A 24,906-nucleotide genomic window follows, 5' to 3' on the forward strand; every position below is an offset into this window, starting at 1 on the left:
ACCATTGCACTCCAACCTGCGCAACAGAGCAAGACCCTGTCTATAAAAAAACAAGACCCTGTCTATAAAAATGAAACAAAACAAAACACAAAGTAAACAAAACAAAATCTGAAAATAGCTGAATCTCTAGAGAACAAAACCCAAAACCTTACCTGGTTTAAAGCAGAGCTTTAATTCCACCTCTGTTGAGCGTGAAATTAGGTGGCTTGAATAAAGTCTGAATATCAACAAAAATCAGGGAGATTTGAGGTTGAAGAGGAACCTCACCAGAGACGACTCCTGGCTCTAGTGAGGTCGCATGAACAAAAGTCATTTGTGCTGATACCAATGCCCTGATTGTTGTTGGTGAAATGGTGGGGATCACTGGAGGCTTGCTTTGGGTCCCATCTGGGTAACCAAAATGTCAACCTAAAATAATCAAAAGGGTCAGAATCTAGTTTAAAGTGTTCAAATGCAAAGTGTGAAGATAGCCACCTAGGAAGCACAGACTCCAAAAAATGGAAGTGAGTGTTCTGAAGTGTCGAATTAGTTTATCTTTGGCCAGTGGGAACCTATTTAAGTTGTCTTTTGAATCTTTTGAGCAATCTCAGTAATCTCTGAGAGTCTCCTTATTGTCTGGTATGACAGAATGTTCTAGGCTCATCCTCTACTTTTTCTTTCTCAGACTTGGAATCAGCCATTTTTTCTTTTTCTTTTTTTCTTTTTCTTTTTTTTTTTTTGAGATGGAGTCTCGCTCTGTTACCCAGGCTGGAGTGCAGTGGCAAGATCTTGGCTCACTGCAACCTCCACCTCCTGGGTTCACGCGATTCTCCTGCCTCAGCCTCCTGAGTAGCTGGGATTACAGGCACCTGCCAGCAAGCCTGGCTAATTTTTGCATTTTTAGTAGAGACCAGGTTTCACCTTGTTGGTTAGGCTGGTCTCGAACTCCCGACCTCGTGATCCACCCGCCTCAGCCTCCCAAAGTGCTGGGATTGCAGGCGCATGATTGCTTTGATTTAGAAGTGATTAATAGAAACAGCAATATGAAAATTAAGACTCCTTATTGCTCTTAGGTTGATCTTTTCAGAGGATAGAGGTAGGAAATACATATATATATATGTATATATAATACATCATGAATTTATACTGATATATATTCAAATATAGAATAGGACTTTTAACTAAATCTTCTGCATCTTACATTTGTATCTCCTTTCTCTCATGTCAAAAATCCTGGTTTCTGATGGCACCAAGACAATTACTTATTTACTTAATCTCACAATACACCCAACAGTCTCAGAACAACAATACCTACCACTAGTGTCAGTGATTTGATAATTTTAAGATTTATTTGCAGTTCTTTTTGTCCTCAGAGTATATCTCAATAGAAATTTGTAGTCAGTTTACAATGTTTCAAAGTCATTTGGAATAGTACCTCCATATGGTTTTGCCATCCACCTGATACACAGTTGCATTTACTTGATTAATTTTGCTCTCAATTGTTAAGTATCTCATTTTGTTATGTTTAATTTTATTTTGCAATTATGCAAAATATTTATACTCTATCAAATTCAAATATATATTCAAGGTATATATATACAAGGTATATTCATAGAAGTATTACTTTGACCCTGTCCCTTCTTCTTTTTTTTTCGTCATTCTATTGCTCAGGCTGGAGTGCAGTGGTATGACCTTGGCTCACTGCAACCTCCTCCTCCTGGGTTCAAGTGATTCTTGTGTCCCAGCCTCCTGAGTAGCTGGGATTACAGGCATGCACCCCATGCCCAGATGGGAAACCCCATCTCTATTAAAAATTTTTGTATTTTTAGTAGAGTTGGGGTTTCCCCATGTTGGTCAGGCTGGTCTTGAACTTCTGACCTCAGTTGTTTCACCCACTTCGTCCTCCCAAAGTGCTGGGATTATAGGCATGAGCCACCATGCCTGGCCCTGCCCCTTCTATATAATTCCTTCTTTCATCATAGGTAACCGTTTAAAGAACTATATATGTTAAGCCTTCCATCCCTTTAAAAAAATTTAAGGACTTATCTGAAGATGATTCCATGGTAATATAGAGATAATTCTCATTTCTTTTTGTAGCTGCCTTATACTCCATGGTGTGGCTGTATCCTGATTTATTCTTTGTTGAATCCATTATCTATTATAGATATTTGGATTGCTTCCAAGTTTATTATTATTAATGGTGTTGCAATGCATGGCCTTGTGCATCTTCTTATATTTTTGCCAGTGTATCTTTTGAATAGATTACTCAACATGGGATTGCTGAGTAAATGTCTAGCAAGGTATCAGCAAATCTTCCTCTGGAAGAGAGGTGCAATTTTGCATTCCCACCAGTAGAGCAAAAGTGCTTGCTTCCCCAGAGTCTGGTCAACTGTGTATGTGATCAAACTTTTGGATTTTTCCCATCCAATGATAAATGAGAACCAGAATCTCAGAGAAGTGTAAAATTATACTTCTCTTATTATTAGCACTGTTGAGCTTTTTGTAGGTCACTTGAATTTGCTTATCAATTGTTTCTTAGCTTTGTTTGGCAATACAGTGTCATAGGTTTTTTCTTCTCAAATTCTAAAAGCTCTGTTTACGTGAAGAATATTTGCTCTGTGTAATGTAAGTGACACATATTTTCCCTGGTTTGTCATTTGTCCCCTTTTTACATTACTTATGACGCTTCTCACATACAAAGGTTTCTAACTTTATTTTTTACATCATCAATTTTGTCAGTTCTTTCTCTTTTTACTTCTGGATTTTGAGTCATGATTGGGAACATTTTTCCAAGTGTCATGTAATAAAGCAATTCACTCATGTTTCATGTAGTATTTGTATGGTTTCGTTTTATCACATTCCTGATACACTTGGAATTTATCTTGTTTTACAGTCTGAGAAATGGATCCATTTCCCCCTTTTAAAGTATAGCTATCTATCTGTTAATAGTTATCCTAATACTACTCACTTAAATGTTCATCTTTTCCTCACTAATTTGAGATGCTGACTTTATTATATGTTAAAGTTTCATATGCAGTTGTATTCATTGCAGGGTTTTCTGTTCTACTGAAGGTATCACTAAGGGTTATGACTAAAGTTTGAATTCTAGTTAAATGAATAAGCAGGTCCTTATTCATTTAACAGGTCTGTGTTGCCCAGAGCACAGGAGAAGTTATATAGAATTGTATTAGCCATTGTCTCTGCAGGATAAAAGACATGAAACATTTTGGATGTTTAATGAATAGTTACATGAGTGACTCAATTAAAAAAGTAAATTAGTAAATGATCAAAGAAATACGCTTGAGATATATATTTGGAACAGGACAAAGTTTCTATGAAATAGCAATTAGTGACAATGCAGTGGTGAACAGTATAACAGGGAGAAAATAATGGTATTTATAATCTATCTGCTTAGAAAAAGAATAACTTTGTTGCATATTTTAAAATGTGAAACTCTGAGAACTTGTGTGTAAATCTTAAAATACACTCAGATAATTTCATTATATTGAAAATTCTTACTACTGTATTGAAAATAAACCAATGATTAATCCTTTAGTGAAGAGAATCTTTTTTTTTTCAATTGTGAATAATTGTAATTTAAATGAGATGTTTTCTTGGTTCAAATTTTGTGTGTAAGATTTTTTAATCGTGAGGCACATTGATGTGTTTTGAAAACAGAGTGTAACAAAAACAGTGACCATTTCTCCTTTGAGAGTGAAAGTAATGACATAAAAAAATAATAATCTAGGTTTTCATTACACTGAGAAGACAATTCGTAGGCACCATTGTCCAGAAATCTTTGAAAAAATGCCTAATTAGTGTTCTCATCTAGCTTGGAAGAGCCAGAATTCTGAAGGTGTCACCCTGACTTTTGAAGGATTGTACACGTAATTCAACATAGCTGTGTGTGAAGAGCTCTTCACACATCTCCGCCTTTCTTTTAGTTTGACATACAGCACTGCAAAAGAAGTTAATTAATAGTTTTGTAAATAAATTACTTTAGGAGGTACACAGCGAAATTAAAGAAGTGGCGGGAAAGGTAGGAAAAGCATTAAGCGAGAAGGAAAATTGACAAGATTGAGAAAGGAACTTCTCCATCTGGCTAAAGATTCAGGGCTCAAAATTCCTTTTCCAGCCATGACTGGAGTGTGTGGAAGGAAATGACAGCTAGTCCTCACTAAGCACCTGGTGAACAGAAAGGCTCTTTCCATGGTGTTAACTTTGCAGTAGTTCTCTGGGTTTTCTTGCTTTAGGATGTTATAATCAAGACGTATTGAAAGTGTAGCTTCTCTTTTTGTAATCTTGCGATTCTGAGAACCAGCAGTACGAAATGTAGAGAGCAGTGAGATGAAAAACAGCTTGGGAAGAGCAGCCTACTTTATTTTCTCTTACAGCTTGAAAATATTTTTATTTTATTGAGAGGCCAAGGTTTGAATTGGCCCAATTAATATTCATGTGGTTTTACCACCCTTACTAAGTATACTTAACCTCTCCATTGGACATTTTCCATCTCTTTATTTATTATTATTATTATTATTATTTTTAACTTGAACTAGCCCTTAGTTTCACAACATTGGCTGCCCTCCCTAGGGGCATGAAAGTTACCTGAATGAAGTTTAACTCTAAAACATACAGTAAACCTTTTAAATTTGGTCACACTTGCCTCTGAGCCACTGTTAATACAACTAAATGGATGCCAAAGTTATTGTGAAAAACATTTTTTCCCTATTCTTTTACTCCTCTTATGTCAAATGGATAAGTGAATTTGTAGAGTATCATCATTCAAATTTGTCCTTGTTCTTCCTGCAGTTTTAACTATAATCTCAACCTCAGAAAATGAAAAACTTCTTCCAACATCTTTGCAAATAATTTCTCTTGTCTATGAAACATTTTATGGCAAAAATATGAGGGCATTATATGGCTTATGGACCCAGTAAAGGTTTGTGCTGAATGTCAGTTGAGGTGCATGGCAGAGGGGCCAAGTGAAGGCAAAGAAAGCAGGTGGGGAAATAGAAAACATTTTTAGTACCTGGTACAACTTAAATTTGCTACAATAGCTTTGTAAGACCCCATTGTGAGAAGATGCTCTGGTGAGGCTTTTTCTGCATCTGGGAATTTTACCATGAATTTCAGGTCTCAACTAGGAAAAAATCTTCACTCAACTTGGTATTCTGGACTTTTCAGGTGTTGTGTCTTTTTGACAGCAAGAGAATAAGATATTTTCATTTATCGGCTCCCAGAAAAGTAAATATTGTTATTTTGAAGGGGTATGTGTTACAGGAGCATCTCACCATGTGCTTCCCCTTCGGATATATTTTAATTCATTTAAAGATAGCCTTAAAAAACAAATATTAGGGACAGTTTTAAGGGGTGGTGATTTTGAAAGTCAGAAACCCTAAGACTGGGTGTGATGATGATTTTAAAAAATTATTTTATTCACTTATTTTGCAGACAACTATTCAACACCTGTTCTATGCCAGGCACTGTGTTAGCTACTGGAAATGAAACAATGGCTAATATAGTTATAGTTCCTGCCTTTTACAAGGCTTGTTATCTAACAAGGAAGTGAGATAATTAAACAAATAACGTAAGAGTACATACATTTTGTGATAGATAATCATGTAGTTTGTCATTCAAACTGGGACCTGAAGATGAAAGGGGAACTCTTAATAATTACCCTGGGCCAAGAGGTTTAAACCGAGATCACCCTGGGCAAAAGGAGATGCTTCTGACCTTAGGGTTAAGAGATCCAGAGATGGTTACAGGACTGTGTATAAGGATCACTTAATCCAGTCTGTATGTGGTGATGGTGGGAGAAAGATTTTTAGGAGGAAATTATGTTGTTACTCATGGGACTGCCTCTTCAGGTGGGTTCTCTCCTGCAGCTCTCTAATGACTGCCTGTACCTCTGGAAGCCAAATGCTTTATATTTTTATGACCAGGTGGGAGAAAGGAGTCTGCTACCCCAACAGCTCAACCCAAGTCTTAGATTTGAGTCTTATTGGCCTGATGGACTCATGTGCCCATCTCTGAACCAATCACTGTGGACCGGGGAATGGAATATGGAGACTGGCCTATCCTTATAACAGGCGAATTCAGGATAGTGTTAGGGAGGGGAATAGGTTAATAATAAAGCAGTTGGCAGATACTACTTAGCCCAGGGCCTGGTGGCTAGGCTGGTTCTCTTCTTTCTAATCGGAGGCCTCTACCACAAACATGCTCCGCCAGATCATCAGTCAGGCCACGGCATCCGAGCTTGATCCCCCTCTTTGTATTTATTGGAGCTGGAGATACGGGAGCGGCACTGTATCTTTTGCATCTGGCATTGATCAATCCGGATGTTAGTTGGGACAGAAAGAATAACCCAGAACCCTGGAACAAACTGGGTCCCAGTGATCAATACGAGTTCTATTCAGTGAATGTGGATTACAGCGAACTGAAGAAAGAAGGTCCAGATTTCTAAATGAAATGTTTCACTATAAAGCTGCTTTAGAATGAAGGTTTTCCAGAAGCCATCTGCACAATTTTCCACTTAATATATTTCTCCTCTAAATACATGAAATAATGTTGATGTAACCTACTGGAGATTATACTGATTAATAAATAACTGAAACTTGAAAAAATAATAAAGCAGTTCTTTTTTTTTTTGAAACGGAGTCTTGCTCTGTGGCCCAGGCTCACGGCAACCTCCACCTCCCGGGTTCAAGCGATTCTCCTGCCTCAACCTCATGACTAGCTGGGACTACAGGGACGTGCCCCCATGCCTGGCTAATTTTTTGTAATTTTAGTAGAGACGGAGTTTCACTGTGTTAGCCAGGATGGTCTCGATCTCCTGACCTTGAGTTCCGCCCGTCTTGGCCTCCCAAAGTGCTGGGATAAAGCAGTTTTTATATATAGCACTTATTATGTGCTAGTTATTGTTCTACGAGTTTAATGTGTTGTATTTTTAATTCTCCTAAAAACGCTTTGAGCTAGAAATTATTAATGTCCTCATTTTACAGCTAAAGGGACGGAGGCACAGGGAGGTTAAGGGACTTTCCTGATGTCCCACATCTGGTAAGTGATTAAGCCAGAATTCCAACAAAGGCAACTAGCTCTTATCCGTTACCCACCCGGACATCCTGTACAGCAGGAAGTCGGTCTGATTGAATTGAAGAGTGTGAAGGCGAATGGTAGGAAATACTGCTCTCCAGTAATGGTTGGTTTGCCTTCCTACATCAGAAAAAAACAATTACATCATGTTTAAAAACACTAATAGCTGCTTTGTTGAGAGATAATTTACAGACCATACAATTCACCCATTTAAAGTATACAGTTTAGTGATTTTTAGTTACAGAATCCATGACTAATCGTTTTTTGTTGTTGTTGTTACAGAGTTGGGAAATCTGTAACAACCCAATAAATTTTAGGACATTTTCATCCCCCTGAAAAGAAACCATTAACAGTCACTCTCATTTTCCCCACCCCTTCCAGCCCTAGGCAACCATGAATCTACTTTCTTTCTCTGAAGATTTGCCTATTATAAATATTTCATGTAAGTGAAATCGTACAATATGTGGTCTTTTATGACTGGCTTCTTTTTCAATGCTTACTCATGTTGTAGAATGTATCGGTATTTCATTCATTTTTATGGCCTAATAATATGACATTGTATGGATATATCACATTTTATTTATCCCCTCATCAACTGTTGGATATTTACGTTGTTTCTAGTGTGTGGCTATTATGAATAATACTACTATAAACATTCATTTATAAATTGTTTAGGTATATACCTAGGAATAGAATTGCTGAGTCATATGGTAACTCAGAGGAACTACCAAATCTTTTTCCGCAGTGGCTGCATCATTTTAAATTGCCACCAGCAGTCCCGATTTCTCCATGTCCTTTTTGAATACTTGTTATCTGTCTTTTTAAAAAATGTATATTATTAGCACCTAGTAGGTGTGACATTGTATTTTATCATGGTTTTGATTTGCATTTTCCTGATGACTAATGATGTTGAACATGATTTAATGTGCTTATTGTTCATTTGTATATCTAGTTTGGAGAACTGTCTGTTCAGATATTTTGCTCATTTTTAGTTGGGTTTTCTTTTCATTACTGAGTTGAAATAGTTCTCTATCTATTCTAGATATACATACCTCATCAGATATACAATTTGCAAATATTTTCTCCCATTTTGTGGGCTGTTCTTGAACTTTCTATGTGATATTCTTTTCAGTACAAAAGTTTTTAATTTTAATGATTTTCAATTTTTCAATATTTTTCTTGTTTTTGATTGTGCTTTTGGTTTCATATCTAAGCAATCATTGCTAAATTCAAAGTCACAAAGATTTATAGTTATGTTTCCTTCAAAAGTTTTACAGTTAGCTCTTACATTTAGGTTTTAGATTCATTTTAAGCTAATATTTGTATATGGTGTGAGTTAGTGGTCCAACTTGCTTTTACACATGGATATCCAGTTGTCCCAACACCATTTATTTAAAAAATTACTCCTTCTCCATTGAAATATCTTGGCACTCTTGCTGAAAATCAATCAAAACCAACACAATGGTTTATTTTTGGACTTTCAATTCTGTTTTATTAATCTACATCTTTCCTATACCAGTACCATATTTTCTTGGTTACTGTAGCTTCGTAGTAAATTTTGAAATCAGGAAGTGTGAGCCCTCCTACTTGGTCTTTTTCAACATTGTTTTAAATATTCTGGATTAATTAAATTTTCATTGGAATTTTGGGATCAGCTTGTCAATTTCTGTGAAGAAGCTAGCTGTGACATTGATAGGGATTTTGATAAATCTATACATCAATTTGAGAAGTATTGCCATCTTAACAATATTGTTATCTTCCAGTCCATGAACATGGGATGTCTTTCTGTTTACTTGGGTATTCTTTAATTTATTTAAATAATGTTTTTTAGTTTTCAGAGTATAAGGCTTGCATTTCTTATGTTAATTGTACTCCTAAGTATTTTTTAATGCTATTACAAATGGAATTGTTTTCCTAATTTTATTTTTGGAATGCTGATTATAAGCATATAGAAATTCAATTGACTTTTGTGTAATGATCTTGTATTCTGCAACTTGCCAAACTCATTCATAAGTTCTAATATTGTTTTTAATGGATTCCTTAGGATTTTCAGTATATGTGATCTTGTCATCTGCAAATAGAAATAGCTATACTTTTTCCTTTTCAATCTGGATGCCTTTTATTTTATTATGTTGCATAACTGCTCTAACTAGAGCTGCTAGTGCTAGTTTTCTTTTCTGTGATGTCTTCATTTGGTTTCAGTATCAGAATAATACTGGCCTCATTGAATCAGTTGGGAAGGTTTCCCCTTGCTTCTGTGTTTTGGAAGAGTTTATAAAGAATGCTATTAATTATCACTTTTTTTAACTTGTTTTTTTGAGACAGAGTTTTGCTCTGTCACCCAGGGTGGAGTGCAGTGGTGTGATCTTGGCTCACTACAACCTCTGCCTCCTGGGTTCAAGTGATTCTCCTGTCTCAGCCTCCTAAGCTGCTGGGATTACAGGCATGCACCACCATGCCAGATAATTTTTATATTTTTAGTAGAGAGGATGTTTCACCATATTGGCCAGGTTGGTCTTAAACTCTTGACCTCAGGTGATCTGCCTGTCTTGGCCTCCCAAAGTGCTGGGATTACAGGCATGAGCCACCACACCTGGCCTAATTCTCACTTAAATGCTTGGTAGAGTTCACCAGTAAAGTCATCTGGGCCTAGTAATTCAATTTCTTTACTTGTTATAGGTCTATTCAAATTTATATTCCTTCTTAGGTCAGTTTTGTTAGTTTGTGTCTTTGTGGAAGTTCTTATATTTCATCTAAGGTATTTAATTTGTTGGCATGCAGTTGTTTATAATATTCCCCTATAATCTTATTTATTTCAGTAGAACTGTCCCTGCTTCATTTTTAATTTTAGCAATTTGAGTTTTCTCTTTTTTGCTTGGTCAGTCTAACTAAATATTTGCCAGATTTCTTATTCTTTTCAAAGATCCAGTTTTTGATTCTGTTGATTTTATTCATTATTTTTCCTAGCCTTTATACAGTAGTTTATTCTCTAATCCTTATTGTTTTCTTCCTTTGCTTGCTTTTTGTTTAGTTTGCTCTTCTTTTTCTAGTGCCTTTAGGAGGTATGTTAATGACTTGAGATATTTCTTATTTTTTAACATAAGCATTTTCAGTTATCAAATTTCATCTAAGCACTGCTTTAGCTGCATCCCATAAGCTTTGGTATGTTGTGTCTTTATTTTATTTATCTGAGAATATTTTCTAATTTCACTTCTGATTTCTTCTTTGACTGATTGGTTATTTAGTATTGTGCTGTTTAATTTTCACAAATTTGTAAATTTTTCAAATTTTTTTGTTATCAATGTCTAATTTTACTACATTTTGGTTGGCAAACATACTTTGCATGATTTCAATTCTTTTAAATTTATTCAGGCTATTTTATGACTTAGCATATAGTCTGTTAATGAAAGTACCAAACTCTAAAATATTTTAAAGAAGTTTATTCTGAGCCAATATGAATGATTGCAGCCTGGGGAAACACAGTCTTAAAAAGTCCTGAGAAAATGCACCCAAGGTAGTCAGATTACAGTTTGGTTTCATACATTTCAGGGAGGTAGGATGTATTAGTCTGTTTTCACACTGCTATAAAGAAATATCTGAGACTGGGTAATTTATAAAGAAAAGAAGTTTAATTGACTCAGTTCCACATGGCTGGGGAGGCCTCAGGAAACTTACAATCATGCCAAAAAGGGAAGCAGGCACATCTTACATGCCTGCAGGCGAGAAAGAGCAAGAGTGAGCGAAGGGGGAAGAGCCCCTTATAAAACCATCAGATCTCATGAGAACTCACTCACTATCATGGACAGGATGGAGGAAACCACCCCCATGAGCCAATCACCTCCTACTAGGTTCCTCCCTCAACACATGAGGTTTATGGGGATTACAATTTGAGATGAGATTTGGGTGGGGACACAAAGTCAAACCATGTCATTGGAGTTATAAGTAAAGACATAAATCAATACATGAAAGGTATATAGAGAGTCAGGCTGAAATGGGATATCTGAAAGCAGGGGACTTATTACAGGTTGTAGGTGGATTCAGAGATTCTTTAATTTCCAGTGGGTTAAAGAGTAAGGCTCAGTCTCTAACTCGGTGTGATTTAACCCTTGCCTTTCATAGCCTTCGGTCTTCTTTATAATTTGGTATTTTATTGCCACAGAGAGTCTGTTTTGTCAATCTTATGATCTTTCTTTTACACTAATGCTGGTCAGTTGTTGTGCCTAAACTCCAAAAGGGAGGGGGTACTATGAGATGTGTCTGCCCTCCCTTCCTCTCATGTCTGGGAACTCAGTGTTTAAGGTTTCTCTGTGGTTCCCTTGGCTAAGAGGGAGTCTCTTCAGTTGGTAGGGGGATTAGAATTTTATTTTGAGTTTACAAGTCTATCCTGGAGAATGTCCCCCATGCACTTGAGAATAAGTGTATTTTGCGGTTTGGGGATGGACTGTTCTATAAATGTCTGTCAGATCTAGTTGGTTTAGAGTGCATTCAAGTCCTCTATTTTCTTATTTATTATCTGTCTAATACAGTAGCCCTCTCCTATCCATGGTTTTCCTTTCCAGGATCTTAATACATGAGGTCAACCATGGTCTGAAAATACCAGATGGAAAATTCCAGAAATAAACAATTCATAAGTTTTAAATTGTGTACTGTTCTGAGTAGATGGTGAAACCTTGTGCTCACTATGTCCTGCCTGGGATGTGAATCATTCCCTTGCCTATATACTACCTGACTGTTAGTCACTTAGCAGCTGTCTTGTCCGTCAGATCAACTGTTTTTGTGCTGCAGTGCCTGTGTTCAAGTGACCCTTATTTTATTTTACTTAATAATAGTTTCAAAGTGCAAGAGTAGTGATGCTGGCAGTTTGGATATGCCAAAGAAAAGCCATAAAGTGCTTTTATTTAAATGAAAAGGTGAAAGTTCTCAACTTAATAAAGAAAGAAAAAGAAATCATATGCTGGCCAGGTGCAGTGGCTCAAGCCTGTAATCCCAGCACTTTGGGAGGCCAAGGCAGGTGGATCACAAGGTCAGGAGTTTGAGACCAGCCTGGCCAACATAGTGAAACCCTGTCTTTACTAAAAATACAAAAAATTAGCCAGATGTGGTGGTGGGTGCCTGTAATCCCAGCTACTCAGGAGGCTGAGGCAGGAGAATGGCGTGAACCCGGGAGGCAGAGCTTGCAATGAGCCGAGATCACACCACTGCATTCCAGCCTGGGCGACAGTGCGAGACTCCATCTCCAAAAAAAAAAAAGAAATCATATACTGAGGTTGCTAACATCTATGTTAAGCATGCATCTTATATCCACAAAATTGTGAAGAAGGAAAAAGAAACCTGTGTTAGTTTTGCTGTTGCTCCTCAAACTGCAAAAGTGCATAATACGTGCTTAGTTAAGATGGGAAAGGCATTAAATTGTGGGTGGAAGACGTGACAAGAAAACATGTTCTGATTGCTATAATTGTTCTATTTTATTATTAATCATTGTTAATCTCTTACCAGGCCTAATTTATAAATCAAACTTCATCATAGTTATGTATATAGGAAAAAAACATAGTGTATTTAGGATTTGATACTGTATTCATGGTTTCAGTCATCTACTGGGGATCTTAGAACGTATCCACCATGGTTAAGGGGAGACTAGTATATTGAAGTCTTCAACTATCATTGTAGACCTGTCTATTTTTCCTTTCAATTCTGTCAGTTGCTTTTTGTATTTTGGGGTTCTTTTTATAGATGTATATATGTCTATAATTGTAATATCTTCCTGATGAATTGATATTTTAATCATCATAAGATGTTCTTAATTATGCGTAATAACTTTTTTTGGTTTAACGTCTCTTTTGTCTAAATTAGTATGGACATTCCAGCTTTCTTATGATTGCCATTTGCATGACATATATATATTTATATCTTTTTACTTTTAACATATTTGTAAATTTTAATCTAAAGTGTGTCTCCTGTAGACAACATATAGTTGGAACTTTTTAAAAAATCCAGTTTGACGATCTCTGCCTATTTGATTTGATCATTTAATCATTCATATTGAATTGAATGTTATTATGGTTATAATTGAATTTATGTCTGCCATTTTACTTTTGACTTTCTCTTTCCCTAAGCTCTCCATTAAGCTATCTGCCTTATTTGGTATCACACTAAGCTGTTAGGCTTTACCAATTTCTAGCCTATTGTTTTGACAATTCCTGAGGCATAATTTGTTCCACAGCCTGACCCGGTTAAATTCAAGCAAGAATAATTTTTGAGGCCAGTCTTTGAGATTTGTTCTGATGCCAAGAGTACTCTTCTTAGCTATTTCTTTCCCTGATTTTCTCTCTTAAATTAGCTAGCCTATGATTTAGCTTGTTACTCTTACAGAGCTACCAGCCTCCTTTTAATTATTTACCATCAAAATGTCCATTGTTTTTGAGAGTGTCCTTAGGCTTGAACTTCCCCACACACTATTTACAATAAAGTAATTTTTTTCACTGTCGCTCAGGCTCACTGCAACCTCCACCTCCCGGGTTCAAGCGATTCTTCTGCCTCAGCCTCCTGAGTAGATGGGACTACAGGCACACGCCACCATGCTCAGCTAATTTTTTGTATTTTTAGTAGAGACGGAGTTTCACTGTGTTAGCCAGGATGGTCTCAATCTCCTGACTTTGTGATCCGCCTGCCTTGGCCTCCCAAAGTGCTGGGATTATAGGCGCCAGCCACTGCGCCCACCCTAAAGTAATTTCTTTTTGGGAGAGATTCAGAGCCCTCTATTTAATGAATTGCTTCTCTCTCTGAATAAAAACTAAGCTTTGGGTGCTGGGCAGGGGGTAGTAGCCTCTGATCTTCTTATTTTGCTTATTCGGTGTGAAACCTCTGTCCTGTGAGAGAGCTGGAGGGTGATAATTGGGGCCCTAGTGTTCCTGGCCTGCCACATCTGCTGTAGGGGTTCTGGGTGGTAGAACGGAGCTCCCAGCCTCTGGACCATACTTACCAGGATTTAGCGTTTCCAACCTGGAGTTGGAGAGGATGAGAAACACTAACTAGTACCCTGCCCTTTTGGTTGAGATAGCATATCCCTTAACAAGGGAGTAGAGGGAGAGGGAGCCCCACCTTTTGGCCAGTCCCACTCAGAGTGAAACCTTCCTGAAATTGAGCTGGAAGCGGGAGGAAGCTAGTGTGTCATGGCTCAAGTGCCACAACCTCAGTATTCCTACCAAGATTTAGTAGATTTTCTTTAATAGATTTATTTTCCGTACCCTTAGAACAATTTCTAGAAACTTTAATTTTTTAAAAATGATTTTTATCAGTTACAATTGCTTCACTGGAAAATGAGTCCTCAGAGGTCCTCGTGTTGCTGGGAGTGGACTCTATAGCTACTTCTTTGCAATCTAAAAATGCTCTTAAATGTGAAAAACAGCATTTTAGATTTTAGCTGTGTTTTGGAAAGTTGACGTAGATATAAAATCCTGACAATGAATGAAGAGGTTGTGGTTAAGGTCCCAGTAGGAAAGACATGGCCCACTCGAAAGGTCAACTAAAGAGGATGGTTTAAAAAATGTGTGAGTAACGTTAAGGCAAACCACCCAGGAATGGTGACAGGGACCAGCACAGCAGGAAGTGGCATCACTCCCTGCATGGTCTGAAGGAAGGCAGAGAGCGGTTACCAGAAATTAGTGCAACCTGGAGTTCTCTGGCAAGAGAGATTCCACCTGATAGGAGTAGTGGCCTAGTGCCAGGATTACAGTCACTGTACAACAGAACCTGGGAGAGAGGGAGAGGGAGTGGGAGGAGGCTGGAGTGGGAAGAAATTTACTTTCAGAAGTGCTCACTCCTCTCACTCTCTGATCTCCTGCCAATGACTCTCATTGGCTAAACTTAATAAAAGCCAGAGGACAAGTGAGCTGGAGTGATATGGTCCACAGAGTGCAGCCTCCCAGGGAACAGAATGGGGCAAAGTGGTGCGTAGATCTATAGTACAAATACAGAACACCCAGCCCGGTGGGCTTCCCTGCATGGCACTTACAGTGCTATAAACTTCAATGCTCTGCTCAATAGATCCTTGCGGAGAACAGTGGGAAGAAGAGGCTGATGGAATGGCATTGATCTGCTTGTAATCTCACATCTCCCTACATGCATCTTCATCAGAGTCCATAGTTCTCAGGTTCTTTAGGAATCACATCTTCAGTGCATTAAGGAACTCAAAAGCAACTTTCAATGCTGTTTTAAGCCAAGGAAGTGGATGCAAAGATGTTAGCAAGGTTGGTAGTGCTCTAGGAAACTGATTGAGAAGAAGCTTTCTCTTTAAGTTATATGATGAACAGAGAGAATCTGCCTTTGTTTTGTGGATCATATCAGCTGTCAAATATGTGGTCTAACAATTGCATGCATTTAGAAGGCAGAGAAAAAAGAAAATTTGCAAATGATCTCATTACGCTTAGTGACAGAGGAATAATATTCTGCAATAAATCACCTAATACCTCACCTTTGGTGATACTCAAATGCTTGAATAACAGCTCATAAAATAAGCTGGAATAACTAACTCATGCTGATGTATAATCTGGTGAATAGGTAGGTCACTGCCTTCAGGTTCTCTCTTCCATAAGCTTGGAGAGAAACCCCTTGCTGGAGGAATTGATCAGGAATGACAACATCATCAGGTTGGTGTGATTTTGTGCAGGCATTTGCTAGAGTTCTGCCAGAAATTTCCTTGATGCTCAAAGCTCCCACTTCTCCTCTTTACTATTTGTAGCTTATTTTTTCCTTAACTATTTTTTCTATTTACTCTTCTTCAGGCTTCTACTCTGTGCCTCTAAAGACTCAACAAGGATGCTATTAGTTGTTTTTCTCCTCCCAGTGACCCATAAAACCTTATCCTGGTGTCTGGTGATACTTCCCTGGCGATTATTCATTCACCAACACCACCTTCCACCTTGTATAGGAAGGCCCCTTCTTGGCAAATGAAACTCCCACTTAGCACTTTATGGCTCAAAGTAGAGCTGCTGCCCCTCACCCTATGCCTCCAGCCCCACTCCAGTGGAATATTTTCATGCTCACAGCAGTTTTAAGTAAGGCATAGCTTTTCTTGTCCCAGAAGGGTAGAAATGGGGATGGGGTAGAGGGATGTATTAAGCACAATTGCAATAAGGACTTTGGAGCCTTCAGGTCCCAGGCAGATCATATTTTAATACTTGTGACTAAGACCAAGCTATAAAACTTGGAGAAGATTGTAAATGCTTTGTTTTACAACATACAAATAACAGCCTGACACTTGTTTAAAAAAAAATTCTGACACTTGTTAAAACAGTAAGGAAGACTTTATTCAGGACTATTGCAATAGGTATCAAGACTATTAAAGTAGGGGAGAGACATTGGGTTCAACTCTGAATATAGCAAAGCCGTTGGGCATTTATAGCCAATGAACAGAGTGAAGGGGTCCGTGAATGGAAAATTACTAAGAGGAGACAATGAGGATAGGGAGATTCTTCTAAAGAGACTAACAGAATTCTTGCTGAAGGCAGGCCAGGGTGATTAGATATCAAGGGTGGGGGATTTTTGCTAGATTGACTTAGCAGAATTCTTGCTAAAACTGGACTAGGCAGGACAAAGACAAGGCCCAAAGATGAGGCCTCTTTGAGAATAGGGCACAAAGAATCTGGTCTAAAGTTTGTTTACAGAGACAGTCTTTGTTGTTATCCTCTATGGTGTTAAGTTGCTAAGCTTAACTTGGGTTTTCCATCCCTGTCCTTATGTCAATGACTAAGCTTACCCCAAACACAAGTACACACAGTCTTCATTAACAGAAAGTAACCACTAAAAGAGAGCAAAACAAATAAACCCATCTCCTACTGATTAAGTAAGCTAACTTGTAGAAACTTCTAGATTTAACCAGCTCCACCTCCCTCCTTTTCCTCCTTGCTTTGCTGAAAGTAAGTGCATTATTGCATTGTAAGCTGTGGGATTCTGCTATGTATACTGTGTGCTGTCAAAATAATATCTGTTCTCAGGTTCAAAGTGATACAAGTAAAATCTTTGGAGATGTGTGCTAGGTGACACAGAAAGCAAACCAGAGATTTCCTTGCAAACACAAACTCAGTGGCCTAGTGTGACTAAGACTTCCCATGCCTGGTTTGGAGTTAAGCCAAACCACACTTGACACAAAAAGGAGGAACTCCTAAACTCATGTACTGCTCAATCATTCCCCAAGTAACAGTCTTGACTAATCAGAGGAGTCTTGGTTTTAGTAGAAAAAGATAAGAATGTACGTGTTGGATATAAGTTGGTTTTCCCTGAGTTGCCTTTCTGAAGCCATAATGCACATAAAGAAAATAATTTAAATAGCAAAAAGTTTTAAATGTATTGACAAAGTAATCTATATTTGAATATTTGATTTTTAGCTAAGTAGATGCATTTATAGAAAATGAAAGAAAGGAAAAAGGAAATTATTGGGGCCCAAGGCATGATACCCCAAAATATAGCATCTTGACAATTGAGAAAGTCACAGAAGCAAGAAGGTCACTCTGAGCTTCTCCCATTTTTCTCCCCTAAAACATGGCCATAATTAAAAATTCTCGGCCAGGAGCAGTGTTTCACGCCTGTAATCCCAGCACTTTGGGAGGCTGAGGCGTGTGGATCATGAGGTCAGGAGTTTGAGACCAGCCTGGCCAATATGGTGAAATCCTGTCTCTACTAAAAACACACAAATTAGCTGGGCGTGGTGGCATGGGCCTGTAGTCCCAGCTACTCAGGAGGCTGAGGCAGGAGAATTGCTTGAACCCGGAGGGTGGAGGTTGCAGTGAGACAAGATTGCACCACTGCACTCCAGCCTGGGTGACAGAGCAAGACTCCATCTCAAAGGAAAAAAAAAAAAAAAAAAAAGGAAAAGAAATTCTCTGAACTATCTTGCTAAGTCCCTCTCAGTTTATTACCATTGGGTCATACTCCCTTTTTGTCCAATCATAGTTCTACATGACTGCCCATTCTTAGAACCTAAGCAAAAAAAAAAAAAAAAAAAAAAAAAAAGAAAAAAAAAAATCACAATTTCCCCTGGTTTGGGGGTATTCATTTCTGAAGCCTCCCATGTCATGTAAAACTCTAGTTAAACAGTTTTGTTATGATTTTATCTTGTTAATCTGTCTTTTGTTATAGGGGTGTCAGCCATGAACCTTGTCATCAGTGAGAAAAAGATAATACCTTTTCTCCCCTTCAGAATACGTTTCAACAAACCTGGCTTAATATTTTAGCAAAAATGATACGAATTTTATTTGGAGTATACTGGGATGATGAAAATATTTATCCTAAATTATTTTTAAAAAACCTGATTTCTAAGAGAGTCTATGTAGGGATTCTGGAGAAATATGCTAGACCTTCATAGATTCAGAAATTATCTGACTTAGAAGGAGCTATATATATATAATCTAATCTACCTCCCTCATTTTCAAATGAACAACTGGAAAGTCAAGGGAAATATTCTAAATGAGTTTTCAATAAAAAGTACCAGTCATACAGGCATTTTTTTAATGCTCTGAAAATTCTGATGCCAATATTAATATTCAATATAACATTGTGTATGACTGTGATTTTCACTAGCATAACTGAAAAGAGATTAGTCTAGGAAAAAATGCTTATTTTGGTACAAAAAGACCACAAAAGTAGTAGAGCAAAGGATGAATTCTAGGAGACTTAATATTAAGGTCCCCACAAGGAATTTCATCAAGAACAACCTTACCGCTAAATATTTGAATTTAATGATAAAAATAACTCTTCTAAGCACCAGAAAAGGAGTGCTAAACCACCCCCTTTTGCCTTAGATTCATCTCAGGGCACATTTCTCTTTGGCAATAAATCAAATATGGAATATGGTAAAAATTACAGGGGTTGGTGATGCCTGTGGAAATGTTACATTTTGGTCGTAATTTTTTGTTCTAAAGAATGGTTTATGATATTCCATTGAGACTTCTGTGCCCTAGGAGTAAGGATAAGCTCCACACCGGAGTTTGTATACAACAGTGGGTTTTAGGATACCTCTTTGTAAACAGGCTGAGAAAGAGGCTTATCTATGAATTGCTTTAGATTGAAAGAAAAAAGAAAAGTGCTGGGGTCTCACCCCTAAGTCTTCAGCTTTGTTCTTCAGTGAATGTAAACTTAACCCAAGGCAGTGAAGCAGCAGATGTGATAGAGCACCTAAGAAAACAGGAAGCCCTGAGGCTGGGAGCTGATGAGCACGTATTTGTCTTTCAGGAGCGTTTGGGGTAAATAAAAAGCACTGGGCTTCAGGCACATCTCTCTGGTCGCCTTAGAGTGGCTGGGGAGAACAGGAGCCAGCACAGTGCTGAGAGCTTTTGCTGCTATGTCTTGGACTTTTGTGCTCAGGAAAGACTCTGGAGTCAGCTAGGATTCAGGTCAGGACTTGGCCCCTCTGAGTTTATCTCACTCTTCTCGGAGAACCTCCTGCTGGGTCTGCAAGGCAGTTAATCTGACAGTGAGCCCAGAAAGCAAAATTCCATTCACGATGGGTTCAGTGACTCACACCCGGTGAGGTGAAAAGAAGTGATGGGCAGAATAGGAATGTCTGCATAGGTCCACTTCTTTCTGGCTTTGGGAATGGGGGTAAATTGCTCGACCTCATTCAGCATCAGCTTCCTCATTTGTCACAAAAATACCATTTTACCTTACAGGATTGTAATGAAGACCAGCTGAGCTTGTGCACGGAAATTGCTCAGCGCAGTCGTGCCAATGGCTTTGACAGGCCAGTGTCGTTCCCCTAGGCACAGCCTCTGTGTCCCTTAGAATGGCCAGACCACCTGCCCTCATCTATAGGGATGACCTGTAGCCACTTACTCATTCACCACACTGTGGAGCATGTCTTCTCCCATTCAAAACCCTCTGCTGGTGTATCAAATTTTGGACTGCTTAGAAGAAAATCAGTAGAAAACAAGTCCCTTTTGGCTTCTGTTGCTGTGTGAGCTGGTATTAAGTAGAAATTTCTCTACGAAAAGTTAAATGACTCCTTCTCTGACACTAAAGACACATGATTGTGCTAATGTTTCAAATCTGTGCCAAGATGGCTGTTTGGAAGACAACTAAATGTTTCACTGTGGTCTTGTATCTCATGATCAGAAAAACAACAAACCAAAAAACAAAACAACAAAACCAGGCTCAGCCACCTTCAGGACGCAGCTCTGCTCCCAGTTCCCATGCTCTGCAAGAGAATTTTGTAAATCCATCTGCTGCAGGAAGTTAGGCAAAGCCATAGCTGTAGAAATTCAAAACAGCAGGGTTTAACTAAAGAATATTCTTCCTGGAAATGTACATATTTAAGCTGCTTCAGCAGAGCTGTCTCTAGCCTCAGGACCCAGGAAAGCTCTGTGGAGTCTGGGAAATGCACATTGGTTTCTCCTCATGGTGAGGGGGATCCTCACAGATACAAGGCTCAACTCGGACTTTGAAACACTAGGCGAAGGGCAGAGTCATTCTGTAGCAGGGGAGAGCAAGAGTGTTTGAGTCACCCAACTCTTCTCTTGCTTTTTCAGGGGAGGTTGCATATGTAGTGAAAAGAGCATATCCTTTGGAGCTGGACAGACATGAGCTCAACTCCTGGTCCTGCTGATTTTTTCCTTTCTTTCTTTTTTATTTTGAGACAGAGTCTCCCTCTGTCTCCCAGGCTGGAGTGCAGTGGTGTGATCTTGGCTCACTGCAACCTCCGCCTCCCGGGTTCAAGAAATTCTCCTGCCTCAGCCTCCTGAGTAGCTGGGACTATAGGTGCATGCCTCCATGCCCAGGTAACTTTTGTATTTTTTTTTAGTAGAGACCGGGTTTCACCTTGTTGACCAGGTTGGTCTCGATCTCCTGACCTCAAGTGATCTACCTGCCTCGGCCTCCCAAAGTGCTGGGATTGTAGGAGTGAGCCATGTCCCTGCTGCTTTCTAAGTGATCTGGGGGTGTTTCTTTCATCTGTAAAGTATGGTGACGCCTACCTTATGAGATTTCTGTGAGGATGAGATGAGACAACGTATGCACGGCATCGCCTACAAAATAGATAAGTTCTCAGTACATAAGTTTTGGGAAGTAGGTTGGGAAGCACACAAAAGCCCATGTGTTGCATGGTGTAAAGAAGCCAAGCAGTATTTGTGTAGTTCATATATCGTTTATCTTAGTGTGCAGGAGAGTTCTGGGCTTGATGCAGTTAGGACTCCTCGGTTACCTTTAGATCGAATGCACCTTCCGGTTTAGCACAGACTTTGAAACTCTATTTTTGGTATAGAGTTCAGTCTTGGGACTACAGAGAGTGTTAAGGGCAACCAGGAGGACTCTCTTAACCATTGAGGTCTTGCATTTTCACAATTCTTGAGTTTTGAGAACTTTCCTGGGTCTTAGATTACGCCCCTAATGGTCTTTTGCTGCAAAGCAAAATATGACCTAGGAATTCCAGAAGATGCCTTAAGGAGGGCCAAAGAGCGATTTGGCTGAATATCAATCCCTGATAGCTTGCTTTTGAACTCAGGATCCCTGACCCTTGGCAAAGTGTCTGAAGAACCCTTTGGATTCCTTGGAAGATTAAGAATAAGGAGCTTCCATTTCTTATTCCAGGAAACCACCTCTGACCTTATGGAAACCTGAGCTGAGAAGCCAAGGTTAAGTTGGATCAGTGGCGAGGGCTATTAAGTGGGGCCCTATGTAATTGGATGGACTTTATTATTATTATTATTTTGAGACAAAGTCTCACTCTATCACCCAGTGGCACGATCTTGGCTCACTGAAACCCCCACCTGCTGGGTACAAGTGATTCTCCTGCCTCAGCCTCCCAGTAGCTGGGGCTACAGGTGCACACCTGCACACTTGGCTAATTTTGTATTTTTTGGTAGAGATGGGGTTTCACCATGTTGGCCAGGCTGGTCTTGAACTCCTGACCTGAGGTGATATGCCCACCTTGGCCTCCAAAAGTGCTTTGGTTACAGGCATGAGCCACTACACCTGGCTTTTATTTCTTTAACAGGCTTCTGGGAACTGCTAGTTTCCGATTCTGTAAAAGCAAAGCTTGGGAAGACCATATTCTTGCCCTCATAAGATTCCATTCTCTACCTTACTCCAGATGCCACTGCTTTAAATACAGACACCTTATTTCCCCCAATCTCAACCCTCAGCAAATCACTTTTATTCTTCTGTTTCTTGAAATATTTGACAATAACTTTTGTGGGGAAAAAGAAATGGTGTGGGTGTATTGGAAACAGGGGAGAAATCTGGTTCTAGGGCTTGGCTTTCTACTAAATTACGTCTCTCTGAACCAAATTCCCTTCACTGGTAAATGAGTTGTTAGAGGTTCTCAACTCTACTGCCCATCAGTATTATCTATAGTTGCTTTTTCAACATCTGGGTTTGGATTCCTGGAATTCACCCCAGACCTATTTTATTTACTTAATTTTTAGAAACAGGGCCTTGCTCTGTCACCAAGGCTGGAGTGCAGTGGTATGATCATAGCTCACTGTAACCTCAAACTCCTGGGCTCAAGTGATTCCTTCCACTTCAGCCTCCTAAGTACCTAGGAGTACAGGCCTACACCACCATACCTAGCTAATCAAAAAATTTTTTTTTCATAGAGATGGGGTCTCATTTTGTTGCCCAGGCTCATCTCAAACTCCTGGCCTTAAGTAATACTCCTGCCTCAGCCTTCCAAATTGCTGGGCTTACAGTCCTGAGCCACCATGGCTGGCCAGACCTGTTCATTCTGACTCTCTGAGGGTAGAGCTCTTTGCCAAGGGGTGCTTATGTACATTGGGTAGAGAGCCCCAGGGTTGTGTAAACTTCAATCCCAGGATTCTTTAGAGGCCCAACACTGGAACTGGCGAAAGAAGTCTCCTTATAGCAAAAAAAGACTCAATTTTAGTGTGGGGAGTGGGTTTGAGGGAACTTAATGCTTTTCTAGAAGGCTTCAGATAGCTGAGAAGAAAGCAGTGTTGTCAAAGATAAGAGCAGAGTGTCTCAACATGAATTACTATCAGCAAGGCCCTCTAAGCACAGCAGGATGGCCTGTCACTGAGCAGGCAGATTCCAACCTTGCTTTATCCCAATTGTCTTTCTCATTCTCTTCCACCCCAGCTCTAAAGGAGGAGACTGACAGGGGAACAGATGAGTGTGCCCAGAGTACCTGGGGCATGTTAGAAGGGGAAACACCATAGCCTCAAGACAGCCCCACTTCTACAGCCTGAGGCAACCAACATGCCGTCCATCTTCTCCGTGGCCAGCCTGTGGGTAACCCTTGCCTTCATTCTGCTCCCCACATCTAGCCAGACATTCAGTTGTTCTCTAGCCCAAGCAAGCTTTAAGGCATTGATTCAGGATTAATAACTGGGACGGACAGGTCAAGATCTTGGCTTCACTCATTTACTCAACACGCATTTATTAAATGCATGACTTTGCTATTGATAGAGCAGTTTTCATTGGGAAACTTAAATACAGCAATGACCAATAAAGGTAGGTAGCACACCCATATAAAAAAGAAAAAGAAAGTGAAAAAGCCACCTAGAATGACATCTTAAATATAGCAAAATTAATTTAATTCTAAATGGGCACTAAAAGAATCCTGATAGATACATAATGTATGCAAATATATGCAAATCCTGGTACCAATTATGCAGGAAAGGATTGGGTGGCATTTCTAAAGACCAGCCATGCTCTAAGCTGTCACCTGGCAGCTTGCTTGTCTCTGGAGTCAGATTAAGACCAGATGGCAGGAATTAGAAACCAAGAAAACGCCTCCCTTGAACCTTCACCTTCAAGTCTAATTTAAGCATCTGTGAGCTTTGAAGTGGTGGGACTACTTTGGTTAGCATTCAAGAGCCCTTTTAGGAGTTGCAGCAGGACATTGATTCAGGAAACAATAATACCTGACCATGCGGACTCTGCTAGACTCTTGCATGGCCTGCTGATGTAATGTCTATAAAATGTTTTGACCTTCTTAGAATAAGACAGCTTTATGTATTGCTAGAAAAACAACAAAACAGAATGCCTCACAAAATAAAAGATTCCATTTCCTCTAAGGGGATAAATTACAAATGTGCACCTGCATACACACACACAGGCGTGCGTGCACGCACACACACACACTTACCATCACCTTACAATGGAGCTAGTACAATTTCTTTACAGTACCCCAGTCCTGCCCCATTCAGGCTTAGCAGCAGATCACTTGCACAATGTTGACTGCAGCTCCTTCCTTCATAAGTGTGTTCCCTCTAGACTACTGAGTCAGCATCATTATCCAAATAAACATCTGCTATATTTTGTTGTTAGTAATGATAATGACTAGCTGGGGTCACTAAGGATGGGCTTAACGCATACCATCCAAATGGAAAATTTGAGAAAATTGGAAGCTTTAGAAAGAGCGCAATTGTGTGTCCCTGTTTACTTTTAAAAATAAAACTCTGCCTTATATTAAAGTCATTCTGTTTTGTTATAGTGCTCAGGGCACCAGCCTTGGGATTTACAGAGTCCAGTGTACTCCAAAGCATTGTTGGACGCAAGATGGGGGTTAGAAGCCTGAACCACGTACTTCTGAGGGTCTCTCAAAGCCTGCAAAGAGTAGGAGGAATGCAGGTCCTAGCTGGTAACCTTGGGACTGATAAAGGATGCCAGAATAAAGTACCTTCTTTTGGAGATCTGAGGAGTAGGGTTTCCCCAGCAGAGCAGTGCGGGGGGTCTGCAAGCTGGAAGGGAGGAGTTCGGATGTTCTGAGCTGTGTCTCACCATGGATTTGGCACAGCCCAAAAGCTGGCCCTCACTAAGTGAATTTTGGAAACTCCCCACAGGAGGATCCTGTGGTGTGAGGTCTGAGCACACACTGAAATGTCCATG

General features: G+C 39.3%; 1 long non-coding RNA gene and 1 pseudogene across 1 annotated transcript in view; both read left to right on the plus strand.

Annotated features, from left to right (window-relative positions):
• LOC126932463 (uncharacterized) overlaps positions 1 to 24,906 on the plus strand; it is a 160,367-nt gene that overhangs the window by 16,958 nt on the left and 118,503 nt on the right. The gene's annotated exons all lie outside the window — the stretch shown is intronic.
• LOC126932451 (cytochrome c oxidase subunit NDUFA4-like) lies at positions 3,577 to 6,647 on the plus strand (annotated as a pseudogene).

Source organism: Macaca thibetana, chromosome 12, assembly GCF_024542745.1.
Source record: "Macaca thibetana thibetana isolate TM-01 chromosome 12, ASM2454274v1, whole genome shotgun sequence".
Lineage (NCBI taxonomy): Eukaryota > Metazoa > Chordata > Mammalia > Primates > Cercopithecidae > Macaca > Macaca thibetana.